Here is a 19,108-nt window from a genome sequence, read left to right on the forward strand (position 1 = left end):
AAATTACAAAAAGTTTTGTTTTCTTTTACATTTTTTCAGACCTCTTATCTTCTCATTCATTACTTTTAAACGTATTATCTTTTTTTTTTTTTTTTTAATTAAAGAAGCAGTGAAGATGAAAGTCTAATTACAGACAGTATCAAATCTAGATGTTGGACTCTGACCATGCCATCCCTGATGGTTTTTAAGCACATCCTCAGATAAATTCTTGTGCTCCAAGGAGGGAACATGTCCAGACCCTCACACTAAAAGGGCTCCCCAGTTTCTGAAAGGCAAATTTCAGCAAGGGATCAGGGACCTTTAGAGTGGTTGGTGGACAACCTTCTCTATTTAAGAGAAGGATCCCTTTATCTAAGGATCTGTCACCATGAGAGAAGGATCCCACTGGTGGTGGGTGGCTGCCAGACACATCCCAACCCAGTGTGCAAGAAATCATGGCCTCACACTGCCTTGAGTCTCTGCTGGAGCCCTGCTGAACATTGGGTGCTTGTGTTAATCAGCCTAAGAGTTATTTTTACAATATTACTACTTCCCAAGGTTAAAGCTGATCGAAAAGTAATATAGAAATAAGAAATTTTAAAAAGTCTACAAGGAACAACTGAGAAATATTACTTCTGCTTAGCTTTGGTTATTTAAAAAGGAGCTCTGTTTCACTTCTCACATGTTAAGCTTTTCTTTGGATAAGATTTAGAAACAACAATGAATTTCAGTGCTACAATAGGTTGAAATTGAATGTTTACCTATGCTTTGACTGAACAAAACCATTATAATTAATTGTATTTCAAACAGCATGCACACAATAAAATAGATTCCTCCATATAGTAACATTTAGTAAATAAGCAATATTGTTCTCTTTTCTTAAGACCAGATAACAATGGACCAATTATTCTTTACTGCTTTCTAAGAGGGCTTGCCATTGTACAGAGAGGTTTAACATCTGGATCAATGCTTGCATGATTCTTAATGAAGTCCTTTAGCTCTTAGAAATTATCGAAAAAACATCTCCCGTGGAAAACAAAGATTAGTTTAGCTGGATGTCATGCTGAGCAATGGATGTTTTTCTTGGCTGGCATACCACAAAACTGCTTCTATTATCTGCACCAAGGAAGGATCTCCAGGCTTTAGTCCAGTAAACAAACATTTTCTTGTCATTCAGTGTATTCTGAAGCTTCCTGGTTTTTCTTTATGGATGAATTAACTGCACATGTGGTTGTTGCCATTGCATCTTTGCTTTGCAGTGTGCCCATAAAGTAGACTCAAAGGAACCCCTGGAAAAATCTGTACATGTGACATAACCCTGAGAAATCCTACATGTCTGTCCTGTAAATCCACATGTTAAAATTTGCGAGAACAAGGATTAAGCTGTGTGAGAGGGCTGTTGGCAAAGAGCAGGAGGTGCAAGGTGCAGCAGTGAGGGGCTGTGCTGAGGTACCAGCCTCTTCAGCACTTTTACAGATCACTGCCAGGTATACACTTACAGCTTGAAAAGCTTTGCCATGTTTTTTGTGTGTTTTCTGCCTGTTCCCCTGTGCTGCACTCTAGCTGAAGGGCAGTGTGTGAGGAGCAGCAGTGCTGGCCCAGAGCCCACAGTGCCAGGGCAGGAGGCTCAGCAGCAGCGCTCACTGTGACCATCACACACTCGTGGATGGTGGCTCTCACACCAAGGGGCAGCACTGCAAACACCTCTGTCAGATCAAGTCATGCACATGCTTGGAAGAACAGACTTTCTTCCTCGTGGGAGTAGCCTGATAAGAGTGTGAGCTGATCCCTTCCTTGAATCCCAGGTTTTATTCATAAATCACTTCAGCAGTTTTCTTTCACTCTTTGGCACGCCATTCCAGTTCTCTGCGTTTCCACCTAACACAGGGGCCTCTACTGAAGGGCTCTCTGTAATTCTGCTAGTGCTGGCTCCAGCAGAGGTGAGGCTCAATAAATCTCAGCTGGTGAATAACTCTGATTTTTAGTTGAAGAGATAAATGATGTGAGGGAAGCAATCATGGCAGAGAGTTGTTCTGGTCAAGTGAATCAATGCAGGCTTAAAAATGTCCCATTCTGGGACGTGTGTTTCATGGGATGACCAAAGGATGCTGCAAGAGCTAAGCAATGAAATCTTTGCTTCCCCTCTGAATACGAGGAAAAGTTCCACATCTAAATGATTAGTTTAATACTCTGTTTTTAAATTAAAACATGCAAGGGGAGAGACACTGAAAAAGAGAGTGTGGCTAGAGGCTTCGCAGCAGTTATCCCCACGCTGATGAACAGCATGGCTCTGTGCTCTCCAGCCGAGGGACTGGAGAAGTGAAATTACATCTGACAGCTTTATTTCTACATTACCTCAATTTTGGCTAAAGGCAAAATTGATTAAAAAGAGAAAATACTTAGGATGTTAGGATTTGTGGCTGCGTTTCTGTGCTGAAGTCCCAGCATTAATCCAGACTTGTCTGCACTGGTTACAGGAAGAGAAAAGGTAATTCTGTACCAATTTCAATGTCTGTTTATAGATAAAGTACTGCTGTAATAACAGAGCTTTTTTTAATGCATGAAATTTAAGAGTTCATATGTCAAGAGAAGCACAGCTGCAAAGTGATGGAAAAACTACATTTAGTAATAAGCACCTGAGAATGGTGTGCTTAGGAGGGTAAATAATTGGAATAAACAGAGCTACTCTGGAGGAAAATTATTGTACAGTAAAATATTAAAGTGTGATTATTATCTATAGAAATAGAAACACTTTCTCTAGATAAGTATGTATAAAGACAGACATGCAAACAAGGACAAAAGCAGCCACCTTGTACAAAGGAGCAACTTCAGAAGTCCTGGAGAAAAACCACAGAAGTGATAAGTGACAGATTCTGCCTTGATGGCTTTGGTTTTTGTTAATTAGCCAGATTCACAAAGGATATTGACCTGTTAAGACACCAGTGAGGACTTGTTGTGTGAATTCAGTTTGCATTATTTACAATGTGGTTCTAAAAGGGAGGGGATTCTGTCTGTTCATGTTTAGGGTGGAAATGAACTCAATACAAACCTCTCCTCATAAGGAATTCTAAAAACAACTTAAAAGATTCTGTAAAGAAATAAATTTTTAGCATTTTGAAAAAGGATGAAGCAGAAACAATAAGATGAAAAATCTGTCAGAACTATTAATCCAAATGTTTGTGTCTCTCACCCTGCGAGGCCAGTCAATCTTTGAAATTACCTTTTTTATTATTTTTTGAAGTTTAAGTACTATAGCAAGTATCTAAATGAAACTTTTTAATATTTCATGGATTGCACATCTTCTAATCTGTTCTTTATTTAATCTTTATGAAAATTACCCTTCAAATTCATTTTATTCATTCCTGAAAGACCCATATCTTATGCATTATAATTTTTTAATTATCTTGATTTGTGTACAGTTATGACTAGAGAAAATTACAGCTTGAATTTCCAAAATAACTGGTGTGACATACATGGCATCTAAATGATGTTCCATATCCCTCACCAAAGAGCATTTTGGATGGTCTGCTGAAATGTTTTCCCTGAGCAAATTAAAGATTGTAATTCCAGTTTTGTATTTCATTCCCCAAATTAGCTTAACCTGGTAGTAATACTCGTTGCAAACAGTTCAGATATTAATTGCCATGGCTTCCCCAGCCCTCAGCCTTTCTTAACATCTTCCTTAGGAGATGGCATCCTGAGGAAAACAAGCGAAAAGATTTCCTTTCACAGGGAAACTGTGAGAAATGAAATACCCAGCACTGATGTGTGGTGGGAAGTGACAGAGACTGATGCCCTAAGCATGTTTAATTAGTTGTTATTGCTGCAAGTTTTATCCTTGACACCCACTGACATGGCTGGGCCAGGAGAGCCAGCCCAAGGCAGCCCAGAGCCGCCAGCCCCTTCTCAGCCCTTGTGTTAGCTCTGTTTTGTCAATGATAGGGATCAGGAGGAAGTAAAGCTTCTCCAGTGTTTCACTGTCACAGCTGCTGTGATAAGGGAACTGGGGGACAGCCATGACAGCTGAGATGCTCTGCTGGAGTGAGAAACCAGGCAAACCTCCAAAGTCCAAGCAGGCACTTGTCTGTCAAGCAGTTCATGACAATCTAAATGGTAACAGCTGAAAAAGCAAGCACTTATCAAACAGGTTAGTCAAGTGACAATAACAATGTTCCAATGCTCTTCTTTGGTCTCCAATGGCTTCAGTTATTGATGTTGCTTAATCTCCAAGGCCAAAACTGCTGGGCTCAAGACTTCTTTGATGGGAAAGGTAAGGAGCAAGATGGGGGTCTTTGCTCCTCCCCAAGCTGTGCTATCAGTGGTGCTTATACATCCATTTTTGTTAGAGAAAACCAGTCTGGTCCAAGGGCTCACAACCTCTTTCCACAGGCCCTGACTGTTCCAGGCTGTCCAAACAGGTGGTACACGTCCACCCTGGCATGACCTAGATGACCATCAGGTGCTGGTCATGCAATTCCTTCTAATAGCCACCAATCTGAATAGCCAGCTGGATTAAATAACCTCATGACTTTTATACAGCTATGCCAAGTGAGTGTATGTTTTGCAATGTTTCACTTGCTGCTTTGAACTGAGCAGCTGTGTGGTGTCTGGTGTGCAAGGCAAGGGTGCTTTCCACTGGGAGCTACAGTGGTAATCCAGCCACTCTCCTGGCTGCAACTCTCACAGGAGCCTCCTGTTTCTTGTCCAAATTAAGTATTTCAAGCCCAAAATTGCTGTGGGCAGAGTTTTCAAACTCCATTATCCAGAGTGCAGGTGTGAACCCTGGTACAGACCTGATGGCATCTAAGGTGACAGCCAGGGTCTGGCCCCAAAAGAGGAGGAGCAAAGGCAGAAGGCAGCACAGGGAGGTGCAGTGGGCACCTGGGGAGCAAGGCTGGCACACACACTCACTCACTCTCACTAGCAGCACTGGCTGGAGCTGCTTTCAGCAGCTTTTGTCATGTTTCACACTGTATCTTTGATCCAAATGTATTTTACTCTGGCAAAAGCTGCTTGTACCTCCCTTAGCATAGGTGCAGTATGTGTTGTGTTCTTCTTTTCTCCAGATGATTTAAACAATGCTTTCCTCAGCTCCTACTGCTCCTGGTTCACATAGATGCTTCATCTCCCACACAGTGTCTCTAAATTATTTGTATTTTTTGAGTGTGCCCTGGAAAACTTGCTAAATCTGTCTTTCAGATCAGGCATTCAGTTCCACCCAGAAGCTGAAAATATTTGACAACTTTCAGTGTTTTTTCCTCCTCTGTGGAACTTAAAAATACAGAACCCTGTGAGAATGAATGAGAAGCCCTGCTTATGTAATGCGGGTAGAGCTTAGCTGCACATTCAGATTGTATTTAAGGCAAAGCTTAACATGCAGATGAGGTTTTACAATTCTTCATCCCTCCTGCTCTTCCTTGTTTCCCTATAATGGATTTTGATTTATTTGTTGATGGGATCAGACTTCTCTCCTCTGTATCATCAGGAGCCTTTACAAGTTTTCTGCTAAGGGAAGGGATAGCAAGATTTGCATTATGGGGCTTTTTTGTTATCTTCCCTCCACTGCAACTGAGATTTGAGAAACCATGGTAAGGCAATTTTTTTTTTCTAGATACATATCTATAAAACAATAAAAAATATAAATATGTATATGTGTACTGATAAGAATTATATAACACATCATTACTAGCTGGAGGTAAAGGCAATTATTTTCTACCTGAGACTATAAATGTGTTAGGCAAATTTTTCCAGCTTAGAAAGTTTCTTCTGCGTATTTTTATCATTGGGCATTCTTGTCAGAGAAAAACTGCCAAAAACTTTAATGCACCCTGGATTCATTAGTAGCTGCTAATGAATCTGTGATTCTACAAAATGCCAGTGAAAGAAACAAAATCTCTTCATGAGTTTTTCTGTGTTAATAGTCTTCCTGCAGCTATCCTAGGTCACATACGTATTCATCAAACATCTGTCTTTACTTGCTGGCAAACTGAGCTAATAATATATGCAGTAGTCTGAGCTGAACCAAAGTTGAGATGTGTGCAAGCTTGTACATGTGTTTCCCAGTAAAAAGGGAAAAACACTTAAGCTTACAATAGATGCCTTCTATTTAGCTTACTTATTTTTATTCTGCATGTATTTCATTATTATTAGCAACAACTTTTTATCAATGTTACCATAGAAATGAAGAATGCTAATTCCTAGAATCATGCCAAAACTCATTTTCCATCCTGTTTACTTAGTTGCTCTACTGCAAACAATGCTTGCTAGATAGCTGTGAATAATTCAGAGCAGCTACATTATTTGGCCAGTTTATTTTTGTGTGCACTATCCTTCCATTTCAGCAACACATTTTACATATTGTTCTGGAAGAGTCTTGTGAAACTATGCTGAATTTTAAAGGCAAAACCATCAATGAATTTCTGGGGGGAGGAGGGGAAAACCCTAACAAGAATCCATAAGATTAAAGAAGAGGAAGGGCAGGGCTGTAACTTATGTACTGAGTAGCTCTTTTCTCTTTGAAAGCCATTTCATACTAATTCATAAGATGTGTTTCTTCAAGCCAGTACATACATGTTTTAATGGAACTCAATGATCATCAGGCATAAATCATGTACCAAGCTGCTCTTTAATGTCTCTCCTGAGAGCTCAGACTGTCAGAAGAACTTAAGGCACTGCAGCTGTATCACCTACAGCCATCTAGAACCTGAGTCATTTAACCATAACATTACAGTTTATTTAATTTTGAAATACTAATTAATTGCCAGGGAAGAGGGCAAGAGATTCTAGAACTATCTAATAACCACACTTGTAATGCAGTGATTGCTTAGAAAATTACCTCCCTTAAAATAACATCTTGGAATTCCATAATTAATATAGTTAGGGCACTCCACTATGAATCCTAAGATTTTGGAAACAATAATTTCAAAATATTCCTACTGTAGCAACTGAATCCACTTTAAAAAATCAACATATTCTTTCTGCTTCATGCATCACCATCAGCTACTGCAAATTGCAAATGTCCTAGGATCAAAACTTAGCAAGCAATTTTGTTAATGTAGCAAAAGGTGGAAAAGAATACATTTCAGTCTTTCACAGCAATATTGACTCTATTGTGCTGACAACCCTGCTCATGCTTCATGGTACTGCATAACTAGAAAGAGAGACAAATCAGAGATTTACAGCACCTTTTACACAGTACAGTATTTTTACATAGCCATCCTCTTGATTATTCTCCCGCCAACATGTGGCCATGAATAAAGAGAGAGAAGAAGAAGAAGGGGAGATGTTGTCACCTAAGTGTAGGCTCCTGACTGTGTCTCTTGGCATTGTGAATGAGAGCATTGATTTTATAATGCACATAGCACTCGGTGATTCCTCTGGTCTGTATTTACAGACTTGCTTGCCTATTCTCTGCCATTCACCTGTTTCCTTACAGCCTGTGTAACTCAGAAGTGAATCTCCCTTGGGTATTGGATACTCCTTTTTTTTCCTTGTATGCTGTAAACAGCAACAGCACCTCAGAGCTCAGTGCCAGCACAACACAGGTAGTAAATAACTGATTCAGCTCTTAAAAAGAACTTCACAACTGACAAGTTTCTGCACAAAATCCTGCATTTCCACACAGTGTACAGCTCCATTGGCAAGAGCCCCATCTGGAGCCCCAGCAGTGTCACAGGCACTGAACTGCACCCACACAGAGGTGTGCTGTGGCACCCAGCTAAGGTCTGGTGGGGTTAGCCAGGCTATGCCCAGCTGTTTGCACCGAGACTGAGAGTGCAAAACTACCCCTAATGTCATTAATCACCTCTGCCTCAGATCTGCAGAAGCATCTCTCAGTGTATCAGCCTTTTTCTCAAAGCTATCCCCCAGGAAGCTCACTGCAGTCACAGCCCATCTTTAGACATTACGACTTGGACTTTCCACATCCTTTCAACCCATTTTTGCATTGCAGCATGTGAGTGTCTGTCTGTGTAAGCAACGTGGTGATGATCACTTTGATCAGCCCTGGTACCAGCACTGCCAGCCCTTTTCCCACTGCACACAGGAGCACATCCCATAAATCCGGAGTGACTGCAGCCAGCCATCTGCAAGGGAGCCAACATTCAGCTGCAACGAGCAGGTAATGCTTTTGTAGTCAGGATTTTTCAGCTGTGGTTTCTCTTTCCACTTGAAAAGGTTTTGATCAAGAATGGCAGTTTAAAAAAAAATCCTACTGTTCAGTACATATATTAAAGCTTCATCTTTTCTCTGCTGTCTCTTCATATGTCCTCCTTTAAATTAAAAAATGAGCAACTCAACCCAAAGGTTCAAATCCAAGCAAAATTATTGCTGCTTGTAAAACTGCAGTAAGATTATTTTAATGTACATTACTAATATTTTTGATGTCCTAGCTCTGATTACACCATTCACAAAATGTTTAGAAAAATGCATATTAGTGCATATCAATAAGGATGGATTGAATTTGAGTGCCTTTATAGTGCTGCTGATAAAATTCTCACTCACCAGAACAGAGTGTGCTGCAGTAACAGAACTGTTCAGCAAGAGCATATTTGTACATGGTGAGCTTGGAGCAGAAATCTGCTTTCCCCTGGCAAGCTCTGTAACATCTGTGAGAGATAACAGCAGAAAGGTGGAAGATTTAAGCACCCTTTGTCATGTTTGTCCACGCTGTGATAGCTGATGTCTGATGCTTGTCTTTGAACTCTGTTTCTAAGAAGAATGGGGTGGGCTAAAGATCTCTGTATCTCTGGCTCCTTTTGATTAATTTCATTTCACTGTGCCCATCTGTGTGTCAGTGTCAGATAGCCACTGCCTGCTGTGGGCAGCCCCATCTCCAGGTTTCTCACTCCTGAGCAATTTGCAGCGAGTGACCCTGCTTCTCCTGCCTCACTCTGGGTACATTTGGTGTGCTTTTCCTCTCTGGGAGATCTGCAGAGCAGCAGCACCAGCTGAGGTTGTGCCAGGCTCTGACCAGTGCCTTCAGCTCTGCTCTCACAGGATAAACCATGGGAGGCTCCAGCCGGGAGATCCCAGCCAGGCTCCTCCAGGAAGCCATGGGAATGAGGGATAAACGTGAGCTGGGGATGGCTCACTCTAAGGCACCTCAGAAGGGGGAAAGAGCTGGTGGCTTCATCTTCAGGAATGCACTACAGGGTCTAGGGGGATTTTGAAGGAATTTTGAATGAGTTAAAGACAGGACCTCTGAGGTTTTAGACAGTGCGGTTTATTTTTCTTCTATATAGGCAGGAAGGGTGAGTTCAACTCACATCTTCAGAGGATGGTTCAGAAGATCACAAGACCCCTAGTTACAAGATCTTTCAAGGACTTATTAACCAAAAAAACACTACCAATGAGGATATTATATTTTTAACGTAATCCTTAAATATTTTGTCTTATGGGCTCATACTACAGTGTAATCTTTCTTAGTCAATCATGTTCTGACACACAAACCTACAGTACTGTATTCTAAAACTCTAAACTTCCTTCTACTTAATGTCTCTCTACTTTAAACTGTAAATCCACATTCTTCCTTCTAGCACCTGAGTTTGGAAGCCTTTTCCAAGGGCTCAGGCCAAGGGATCAGCTGCAACGAGCAGGTAATGCTTTTGTAGTCAGGATTTTTCAGCCGTGGTTTCTCTTTTCTCTTGAAAAGGTTTTGATCAAGAATGGCATTTTAAACACAGGAACCCACAGATCCTGTGTTTAATTCTAAGCCTTGGCTTACAGGCCCAAAGTTCTGAGAATTCCCTGCATTTTGGATTCCAACAAGGATACCCCAGAATTTTGGCTTTTCCTGCACTGATGACAATTTTAAAACTGCCTGTGTAGTGCTGTCCTCTTGAAAGAGTGTGCAGTTACTGGAATAAATCACACTTTCTCTTCCCCTCTGTCAGCTATTAATAGTGGTAAATTTTAATTGCATATGTAAATAAAAACACTGTGTACTCATTAGTTTAAATATGTTTTTCATTAGGCAAATGAAATGCTTATTGTATATGATGCAAAGCTAAAAGGAGAATGTTAACAGCATTGAGCAGTTTGGGAAGTATAGTGACTTGAATTTTTAAAATTCTTTCTTAGGATAAAAATAAGCCATGTTTTAAGGGATTATTATGGGCAAATTTTGCAGTAGAGACATTTTGTTTCTGGAAATGCGAAAAACAAAGATAAGTGACAGAAGTATGAGTATGGTGTCAAGGCCAATGCATTAAAACTTCTACTGAAAGGGAGAGACAGCACATAAACTTGCATTACTATTTATAGCATTGGCTATTTTAGAGATGGTAACTGCAAGGAGGGCAGCATTTTTCAGTTCCTATATAGAAAAATCCTGACATGTCTCACATTTTGATGTCTTGAAACATATTGGTCCCAAATTACATCACTTCTTCATCGTCAATTTTCAAACTCTTGGAACGCCACACTCCAAATACACTTTTTGCTATTTTTAGGGGTATGTAATTATAGTCAAGAAGATACAATTTTTCAGTTCAGTAATCCATACTTTCGAGCTTGGAGTATATTTATCTACCTACGAGCTCATAATTTGTTTCCTTTCTATCAACAAAATACCCAGAATTTCATAAGTAATTCACTTCTAAACCTTCTTTTCTATCTCCTTCCACTGTTCTGCTAACTATGAAATGAGAGAAATCTTATCACAGAGACATTTAGTAAATTAGTATCATTTTATACAAAAGCCTGCCCTCTAAACACTTCAGTCTTAGTAAAAAGATGCTCTGAAGGTATGACTTTCTAAAGTTATGGTTCAGAACAGTTTAACAATCTCCCTTAATATCCAAGCATGTGTTTCATGATTAATATGAGAACATAAAATCTCTCTCCCTGCAAAACTCAGAGCACCAAATACACTTTGTTCCCATATGCTTCCCATATTAGAGAGCCAAGATAAAAAACATTTTTATTTTATAAAGATAAGCTTGAATATCCTTGTCTCATCCACGCTTCTTTGGTTCAAATTCCATCAAACTTTTATACTGGAGCACAGTAAAATATTTATATGCAAGATGTAGCAAACGAAATGCAAGGGCTGGCTAGAGGGCAGTCTCTTGGAATTAACACAGAGCAGTCTAAAAAGGACTGATATGTCACTCTTCTGGATTCTTCATTTGCCAAGCTAAATTGTAGCTAGCAGTACCCATGGCCAAGAGAATAAAGGCAACAGAGATTCCACTTTGTATGAAGAGTTATTGCATTTGACATGGCTGAAAACATATAAATAGTTTTTAAGACTAAAACGGGACTATAGGATATCAAACTGGATTTAATACATAAGAGAGGCCAGAAGGTTTCACTTGTCAGTGCCCTGAACAAGTTTATGAATTGAGGCTGAGTTGCAGCAAAGTTTTGAGGATGATATTCAGTTTGGTCATGGCTGAAAAGCTAAGAACCAAGTAATCTCTTTTGCATCCTCTTGCAGAAAATGTTTAAAAGCTCTCCTAATTTAAAAAGCAGTATTTGTATTTGATTTTTTTTTCACTTGTCTGGATCAATCTTCTAGTCATTGCATCATATTTTATTTCACCCTACCACTGGGCCATCTGAGGAGAATGGGAATAATAAAGTTGAGAGGGAAAAGATAGAGGTTTTGTCAAAAAAAAACAGTTTGAGTTTTGTTTCAAGAGATTTAAGTAGGCTGTGATTTAATACATGATGATAAACCATAATATATAATAGGTGCCCTTGATGCCTTCAAAATATTTTTTTCTAGTCTGCCGTATTAAAACCAGTAGGCAGTGAAATGTATAAGTATCATTCACTGGATATTCATGCTTTCATTCACAAAGAACAAAAATCCTCCTTCAGTTAGGATCCATGCCCCAATAAATCCACTGACTCATTCCAAAGAGTTTGAGCATAAGAGCCCACCAGGCCCATTGTTTACAGGCTCAGGAGAATTACAAAGCAATCCCACCCTGAGCTTCATTGTCATTACTGTTCAGGAAAGATATTCTCATTGATTTCTAATGCATGTAGTGTTTCTCCAAAGTTATAAGTATTCACAGAAAGTGGTTACCTTTTACAAATGATTTCACTGATCTGCAGATGATTCCTTTGATTCTCATCCAGCATCAGATCCTCTGAATGATTTCTCATGAGGTTCCCCTCCCTCTCACCACTGAATTTCTCTAGGCAGGAGATGAACTTCAGAGATGTATTTAACATGGTACATAGATGTCTTCACACAGACACAACTCACTCTAGCTTTTAACAGCTCCTTCAGGTTCCTCAAAAAACTTGTGGTAGAGGTGAGAAATCTGAGCTATGTAACACTTCAATCTGTAGTAAGCTCTCAAATATTTAAATTGTGGATACATCTAGACCAAGTGTTTTTAATGGTAAAGTGTAATGATATGTAGATAGATGAGGTAACGTAATTTCTGTATAACTCATCCAAAACTAGCTTATCACATTTTATCCACTTTGAAATGTCTTATCTGAAACTTGGCTCAGCAGGAAATGGTAACATGTCAAGGATCCAATTAACATTATCTCACTCCCCTGGTTTTTCCTTCAATTTCTCTGCCTTATGGGAGCTGCTTCAAGTTCTGTTGTTACTCTCACAGTGAAATTGATTGATTTTTGGCATAGTTCTGATTTGCTGATACCTCAAATACTACTGGAACCTCAGAATTTGTATGAAATATGAGCTGCCCCACAGGGGAAAATCCACTCAGGAGTCAGTCATCAGAATTCTGGATGGTTACTTTGTTCTGTCTGGATTACTTTGTGCAAACTGTGAAACCTTCTAAACCCAAACGCTATTGAATGGTCCATTTTGTAGAGTGTGCAACATCAAAAGGAACATGAGTTTTAAGTACAGTCAGCCTGCCAAAATCAAATTTAAAAAGAGGAACTGGAGTGCTCTGTAACAGGGAGAGTTAGAAAGCTGTATTTGACGCTAAGGAGTATGAATAGGAGGAGTGAGAGAGGTCCATGTTGAATATATTTGTGCACTGAGATAATTATTCTTTATAAATAAAGGAGCAATTATCAACAGCAATACACTGAACAGCAGAATTTTACCTGAATTCTTCCAATAGCAACCATAATATCCTTGCAAGGCAACACCAGAAAAGAGTGTCTGTAAAGGGGTTCTTAGCTAAGCAACGTGAAATGTAAACACTACATGATTTTTTTAAATTTATTCCCTTTCAGCAGAACCCCAGCAAGACTCTGCTTTGGATTTTGTTTTATCTTTTCCAAGATTCCCAGTTACAATATAAGAATCTCATGAGTGTGCTGACCTGGAAATCTTTTTACCTTTGTTATTCTAGAAATTTGCCAGCCTCCATTTCCTCTTCAAGTGATTATCTGCCACACAGCTGTTACTGTAAATTCCAAGTTATGAAGGGTCAGTCACCAATATAGAGAATTGTGGGAGGTAAGACAGGAAAGGAGAGAAACTTTCTGTCTCCAAACTCTTGCCTTAACGCAGTCCAAGACAAATAAAGATACAATGTGATTTAGGATCTGGTTTGTTATCTAGTTATCTTGCCACTATATTTTTTCTACTGAGTAATATCAGTTTTGAGTTCCTATTTATCTATATTTAGCAACAGGTGTTGTTCAAGTCTCAGTATACTCAATTGATTCCCTGGGAAACATTTATTTGCCATCTATGTGTAACTAAGAGAATGAAAATTAGAATACAAAGAATTAAATTGAAGTTGGTAGCTGTGGAGACAAGCCGTGAAAAAAGAAAATAATCCAGCAAGTCCATCATGGATCAGTTTTCACTCTCTTCCTTAAGCTTCTTTCCTGCTTGGAACAGACAGTGGGGTTTACTATGCAAAGCAGTGTGGAAAACAGCATTCCCCAGGGAGAGGAGCAGCATCTTTTTGAATTTAATATGTGCAATGTCTTGGGAACTACTGTTGCCTTGGAGGAAGGCAATCCATACCTGTAGGCTCACAGTTTGTGGTGTTTGGTGTGGGGCTGGGCTGAGCCTCATCCCCAGTGGGCACAGCTGTGAGGAGCAGGTGAATCCCATTGGAGCTGATGAGCCATGGAGTGCCCAGGGGCACTGACCAACCACCAAAGGGAGCAGAGGGCACACAGGTGCAGTGCATCAGCAGGAGGGGATAAAAGGTTGGGCTGAAGAACAAAAAGGGCAGGTACTTGCAGCTTTCTAAAGTGGAATGGTGTTGCTCCGTATGGGCAGATGTCTGAAGCCTTCTGAAATTGTATGGCAACACTCTGTGTATTGTGGCTGTCTTGATTGTGGCATGTCCTGAGACACATACCAACATAAATCCCATCCTCTCAGGTGACTCTGATAATCTATCTAGCCCAATATATAGAGATGTGAATAGAAGCCTATATATGTGAAAATATGAACAAGAAATTGCTAAGCTACTTGTGCAATGTGTACAGGGATATAATGTCAGCATCTCAAGATTATTTGACCCTGATCTGGGATGAGCTCAGATGTGTGCAAGCCTTGATTCAAAGCACATGGAAAATGGCATGCAGATCCTTATAATGAATTTTTGAAGAAACGCTCCAGGCTGTGCCTAAGTGGGAGCGACTCCTTCAAATCTAGCTCTGATCATTAACTCATGAGCCCAGCATGATGATGTGCTTCAGCTGGGGCTGCCTTTGGAAATGCAGGGGAGTGATGGAGATGCTCATGTGAGTGGCACGTTATCTCCATGTCAGCATACTGAGCTGCATGCTCTGGCTAAAGCAATGGCTGCAGTTTGCAGAATGGCTGCTCAAATACTTAAATTCCTGAGTGTTAAAAGCAGAATAAGTACCCTCTTAAAGTATTTACTGATTCAGCCCAGGAACTCATTTTAAACAGACCATTTCCAAGCAAACTGCTATGAAAACAAACTTCCTCTGCCCCGTTAGCAACACAATTCCTCACACTCATATTTTGACATAACAAAGTTCTTAAGCATCTATTGATGCCTATATCCTGTCATCAATTTTTAAAATTTGAGATGCCTTTGATTTCTCTGAGATGTGTCATTTATGTTAAAAATGTTCTTAAACACTTGGTTGCTAAAGTTCAGCTCCAAAAGCTAAGGACCTTATGGGACACCTTGTGGACTGTTTTGAGGGATGTGAAACTGCAAATACCAAAATAAGTGACAGCCAGATATTTTTATTTTGAGAGTCCTCAGCACAATACTCCCAAAGAATGCCTTCTTAGGAAAGTATCTTGGCTGATTTTTAATTCCTTCTGGATTTTATGATCTTGAAGCATATCTCTGAATGGACACATTTTGAACGGGGAGGGGCATATAGCCCAAATCTAGGAAGTGTTCTACTGAATATGTGCCCAAAGTTTTCATGAATCATGGATATGCCTATTCCCACTGTAATACTTCGTTTTTTAAATAGGATGCAAAATTACATTGAAGAGAAACTTGTTCTCAAGGCTCACATATATTGGCCATTCATAATTAAACTTAGAGAGCAAAAATATCTTTGCAGTGTAGATGCCAGGCACCTATTTGTGGAGTTATCCCATTATGTTGGATTTGAGAACTGCAGAAGTAATGGTAGCAAGGGGTAAAAAAAAAAAAAAAAAAAAAAAAAAAAAAAAAGACAAATTCCATACTCCAGTGATTCCAACCCTCACTTTTGATTTTTGACAACCAGTCATTCATTTACTGCATCTCTCATATCTAGTAAGTATAAATGCTTTCCTTGGTAATATGCAAATGTCCTTTCACAAATAGCAAAGGAAAATACTGTGCATCTGTCTAAAATTCACTATTTTCATTGAAGATATAAACTAGGTTTTCACTGAGCCTTTTGCCTCATAGCACCAGGCTCCAGCTGGACTCTAACATTGGTTCTATTTGTAACTGAGGCCAGTTACTTTTGAAAGCACACTCTGCTTTCTGCTCACTGTAGAGAAACCTCAACACGTTTCTGCAAGAAATCAAAGGTATAGCTTTTTCTCCTCAGGTTCACAGTGTAATTCATAGTTTTAAGATGGCTCCTCTCCAGACAGAAGCAATGAAAGTACAAAATTGTTTCATTTCTAGACATACACCTCAGGTTTACAATCCTTCTCTCTCCTTCTCCTTTATTTCTCTACCACTCACATCACCCAAGAAACAAAGATGTATGCCAGGCAGACATCATAACTATCTTCACTAACATCTGTTACATGCCAATTTCAATGCTATTGCTACTTCTTCTCTCATTCTGTATGTATGAGCTGGTATTAATATCTCCAAGGAAAGTAAATGTGTGAATCAAACAGGCTGAACAAATGAAGTGTATGTATAAAAGAAACATGTGTTATGTTTGTACATCCCGGTTCTGTTTTGAGCATCACATGTGGTGGGGGGCACATTGAGGAGGCCACATGCAGCTTGTGCAGGAAAGGCAGAGCAGACAGAGGAAGAGTCAGGGAGACAGAGCCTTCATGCAGGTGTTCACAGTCTCTGGGGCTGTGATGCTGTCTGTTCTGCTGCCACACAGCTCTCAGAGGAAAGGACTGGCAAACCACCCTCCCATCGAGCCACAAGAGCAGAGGAGAAGGAGGACAGAGCATCACAGGCTATCAGGAACCATGGCCAAAAGAACTAAAGATGTGGTGGCTCCTTGCCCACAGTAAGAAGCTCTTCCAAGGTGAGATGTTTTCAGAAAGTATGGCATGTCCATCCTGGGAGGAAAAACAGGGAGAAGGGGAGGTACTATCAGAAACCATTTCTGGAATTGCTGCTGATTAGTGTGTATTACAGGTGCCCTTCAGCTGCTCCCCTTTGATTTGCCCTGGCAGAAGCCGCCTGTAGCAGTGATGTTTGTCCCAGTGCTGCTGAGAGGGGGCAGCCCCTCACTCACCTGCTGTCTGACAAGGGTCAGCTTGCTCAGAGCCACTTCCAGCCCCACATTTCCTTGAGCACCCACTGAGGAGACAGTGCTTGTACTCTGCAGCCCTGCCAGCCCAGTGGCTCTCCCTGTTCCACTCATCCATTGTACCTGTAATTCATCAGATGTGTCAAGACAGCCACCTCCAGCTACCCTGTCCTAGCAGGTACAGTCTGTTAGAACAATTATAGCAAAACAGTAAGAGGAGGTAGAAACTCATAGCTGACTAATAAGGGAGCAGGGTGATTTAGCTGGAATGTGTGAGGGTGAGAGATAACTTTTTGTAGTGTTCAAATTAGAACCTTTCAAGATTCAGTGCAGCTGTGGCTGAAAACTCCCCTCACTCAGCCAAGCCATGTGTCCTGTCCTATGCTGAGTGCATGGCCCAGGAACTGGATCTACTTCATGCTATATAATGCTCTGAAGACTGGTGTCACTGCTATTTTGCTTTATGTTATAGCAATAGGCATTTTTGCAGGAGAAAAATATGTACAGGAAGCCCTCCAAGGTCAATATAACAGTCTAAATAGCCAGATGCTATTTCCTTGTGAATTACAAGGCTGAGCTGCCAAACATCTCTTAGTTATGTAAATTATGAAAATTCTGAGCACTGCAGTGCAGACAAAAAGATCTACTGCTGTTGAATCATTTTCTCTGGTTCAGAAATGACCATATCTTACCCTTTTGTTCCAGATTTTATTTGCATTGCATGATTGTGTTTCTTCCTGTCAGATATAGGAACAAAGCTAACATCTTTGCTTTAGGATATTGTTCTTTTATTATCAAAAAGGCGTTCAGCAGACTTGCAGAAATTCTTTTCAGACATGGAGAAAATAACACAAACCCAGCATTGAGCTACTCCTTTTAAGCTATCTGCTGTTAAAGTGATTATTAAACCCCAGGACAGGTTTAAGGGTAATCCAGATGAATATTGTTTTCTTCAAAGCAATAGTAAAGTCATCTGCTTTTTCCTTGTTGCCTTAGGACTGACATTAGTAAAGGCATACCAAGTGAAATTGGGAATTATTTTCCTCTACTTCCTTTAAAGTTCAATTTCTGCCATTTACTGCTCATAGTTATCTGATGTAAGGAAGACTGCTTCCTTTTTGAAAAATGCTGTGGATAAGTGTTGTTTTCCCACTTTCACTTGGGAAACATGGTAAAAAGATCCCATGAGATGAAAATGAACTCCTTTCCTGGAACAAAAAATAAATAAGGGCTATGCAGAAAACAAGCAGGAGCAATTTGAAATATGTGAATGTATAACAGATATGAGAATAGCAGCGTGTGTTAATGCTACAGGCTTGAGTCTCGTTTAAGAAATAGGGGGTAAATGCTTGTTTTATGGGGAAAAAGTCAAATGACAACAGGCAAAATAATGAAAAATATAGGGGACAACATTTCATGAAACAATTTATAGTATCAGGACTGCCCATGTCAGGACAAAGTGAGTGGAAAATGCACCTAAATTAGAATAATTAGGGTTAATTGGCTCTTTGCATTGTAATGAGTAATTATTTAATTCACAGGTCAAAGTCACTCTCTTTGGGTTCCTCTGGTATTTTTTTATTGAGTAAAGTGTAAGAGGATAATAGCTGAAACAAGCAGCACTGCATCTGGAGGAGGTATGTTGTCCATATAAAATCAATCATTAAAGTTAATTCTACTTCATTCACTGCTTCCCCGGTTTGATCATCCCAGCTGCTTCCCTAGAGAAACAACATTCCTATTTTTTCCTTTTTTTTCTGTTAATCTTCCTTGGTCTTACATGGCTTCTTGCAGTGGTGCTGTCAGCAAGATGATGTCTAGTCCCAATTAGAAATTCAATCAATATTCACATAATGAGGGTTCTAGCAAAACCATGTCATTTAGTTCAAAGACATGGATATATTACTGTAGAAATTCAGGATTCAAGTAATTTAGGGCACCTCAGTGAAAAAAGATAAAATAAAGCTGAAGGGCTTAGAGGTAGCTAATTGTTACTATGGCAACTTCCTAAATAAGCTTTAGATTCTAGTCATTTTTCAGTTTATTTGGAGGCAGAACAGAATCATTAAAGATGAAACTTATTTAAAGCTCAGAGCAGTTATGGGATCTTATAGTTTCCTGCTGTTCCTTATGGAGTTACTTAAACTTTGTCCACCTCAACTGTGAACTATGTAAAAGAGCAAGATGCAGCCTGCATAAATTAAAAAAAAAATGACAGCATGTTAGGTAACAATGATCTAATTCAGTAACTTTGGCAATTGTATTTTTACATTTTTTTCTCCCA

At 39.7% G+C, this 19,108-nt stretch overlaps 1 long non-coding RNA gene across 1 annotated transcript in view; it reads left to right on the forward strand.

Moving 5' to 3' along the window:
- The first annotated feature begins 5,365 nt into the window (after window positions 1-5,365).
- LOC134421677 (uncharacterized) overlaps window positions 5,366-19,108 on the forward strand; it is a 29,377-nt gene continuing 15,634 nt past the window's right edge. The window contains exons 1-2 of the long non-coding RNA XR_010028659.1: window positions 5,366-5,567; window positions 7,931-8,098. This is a non-coding gene — a long non-coding RNA (uncharacterized LOC134421677). The remainder of the gene's footprint in view (window positions 5,568-7,930; window positions 8,099-19,108) is intronic.

This window comes from Melospiza melodia, chromosome 9 (assembly GCF_035770615.1).
Source record: "Melospiza melodia melodia isolate bMelMel2 chromosome 9, bMelMel2.pri, whole genome shotgun sequence".
Classification (NCBI taxonomy): domain Eukaryota; kingdom Metazoa; phylum Chordata; class Aves; order Passeriformes; family Passerellidae; genus Melospiza; species Melospiza melodia.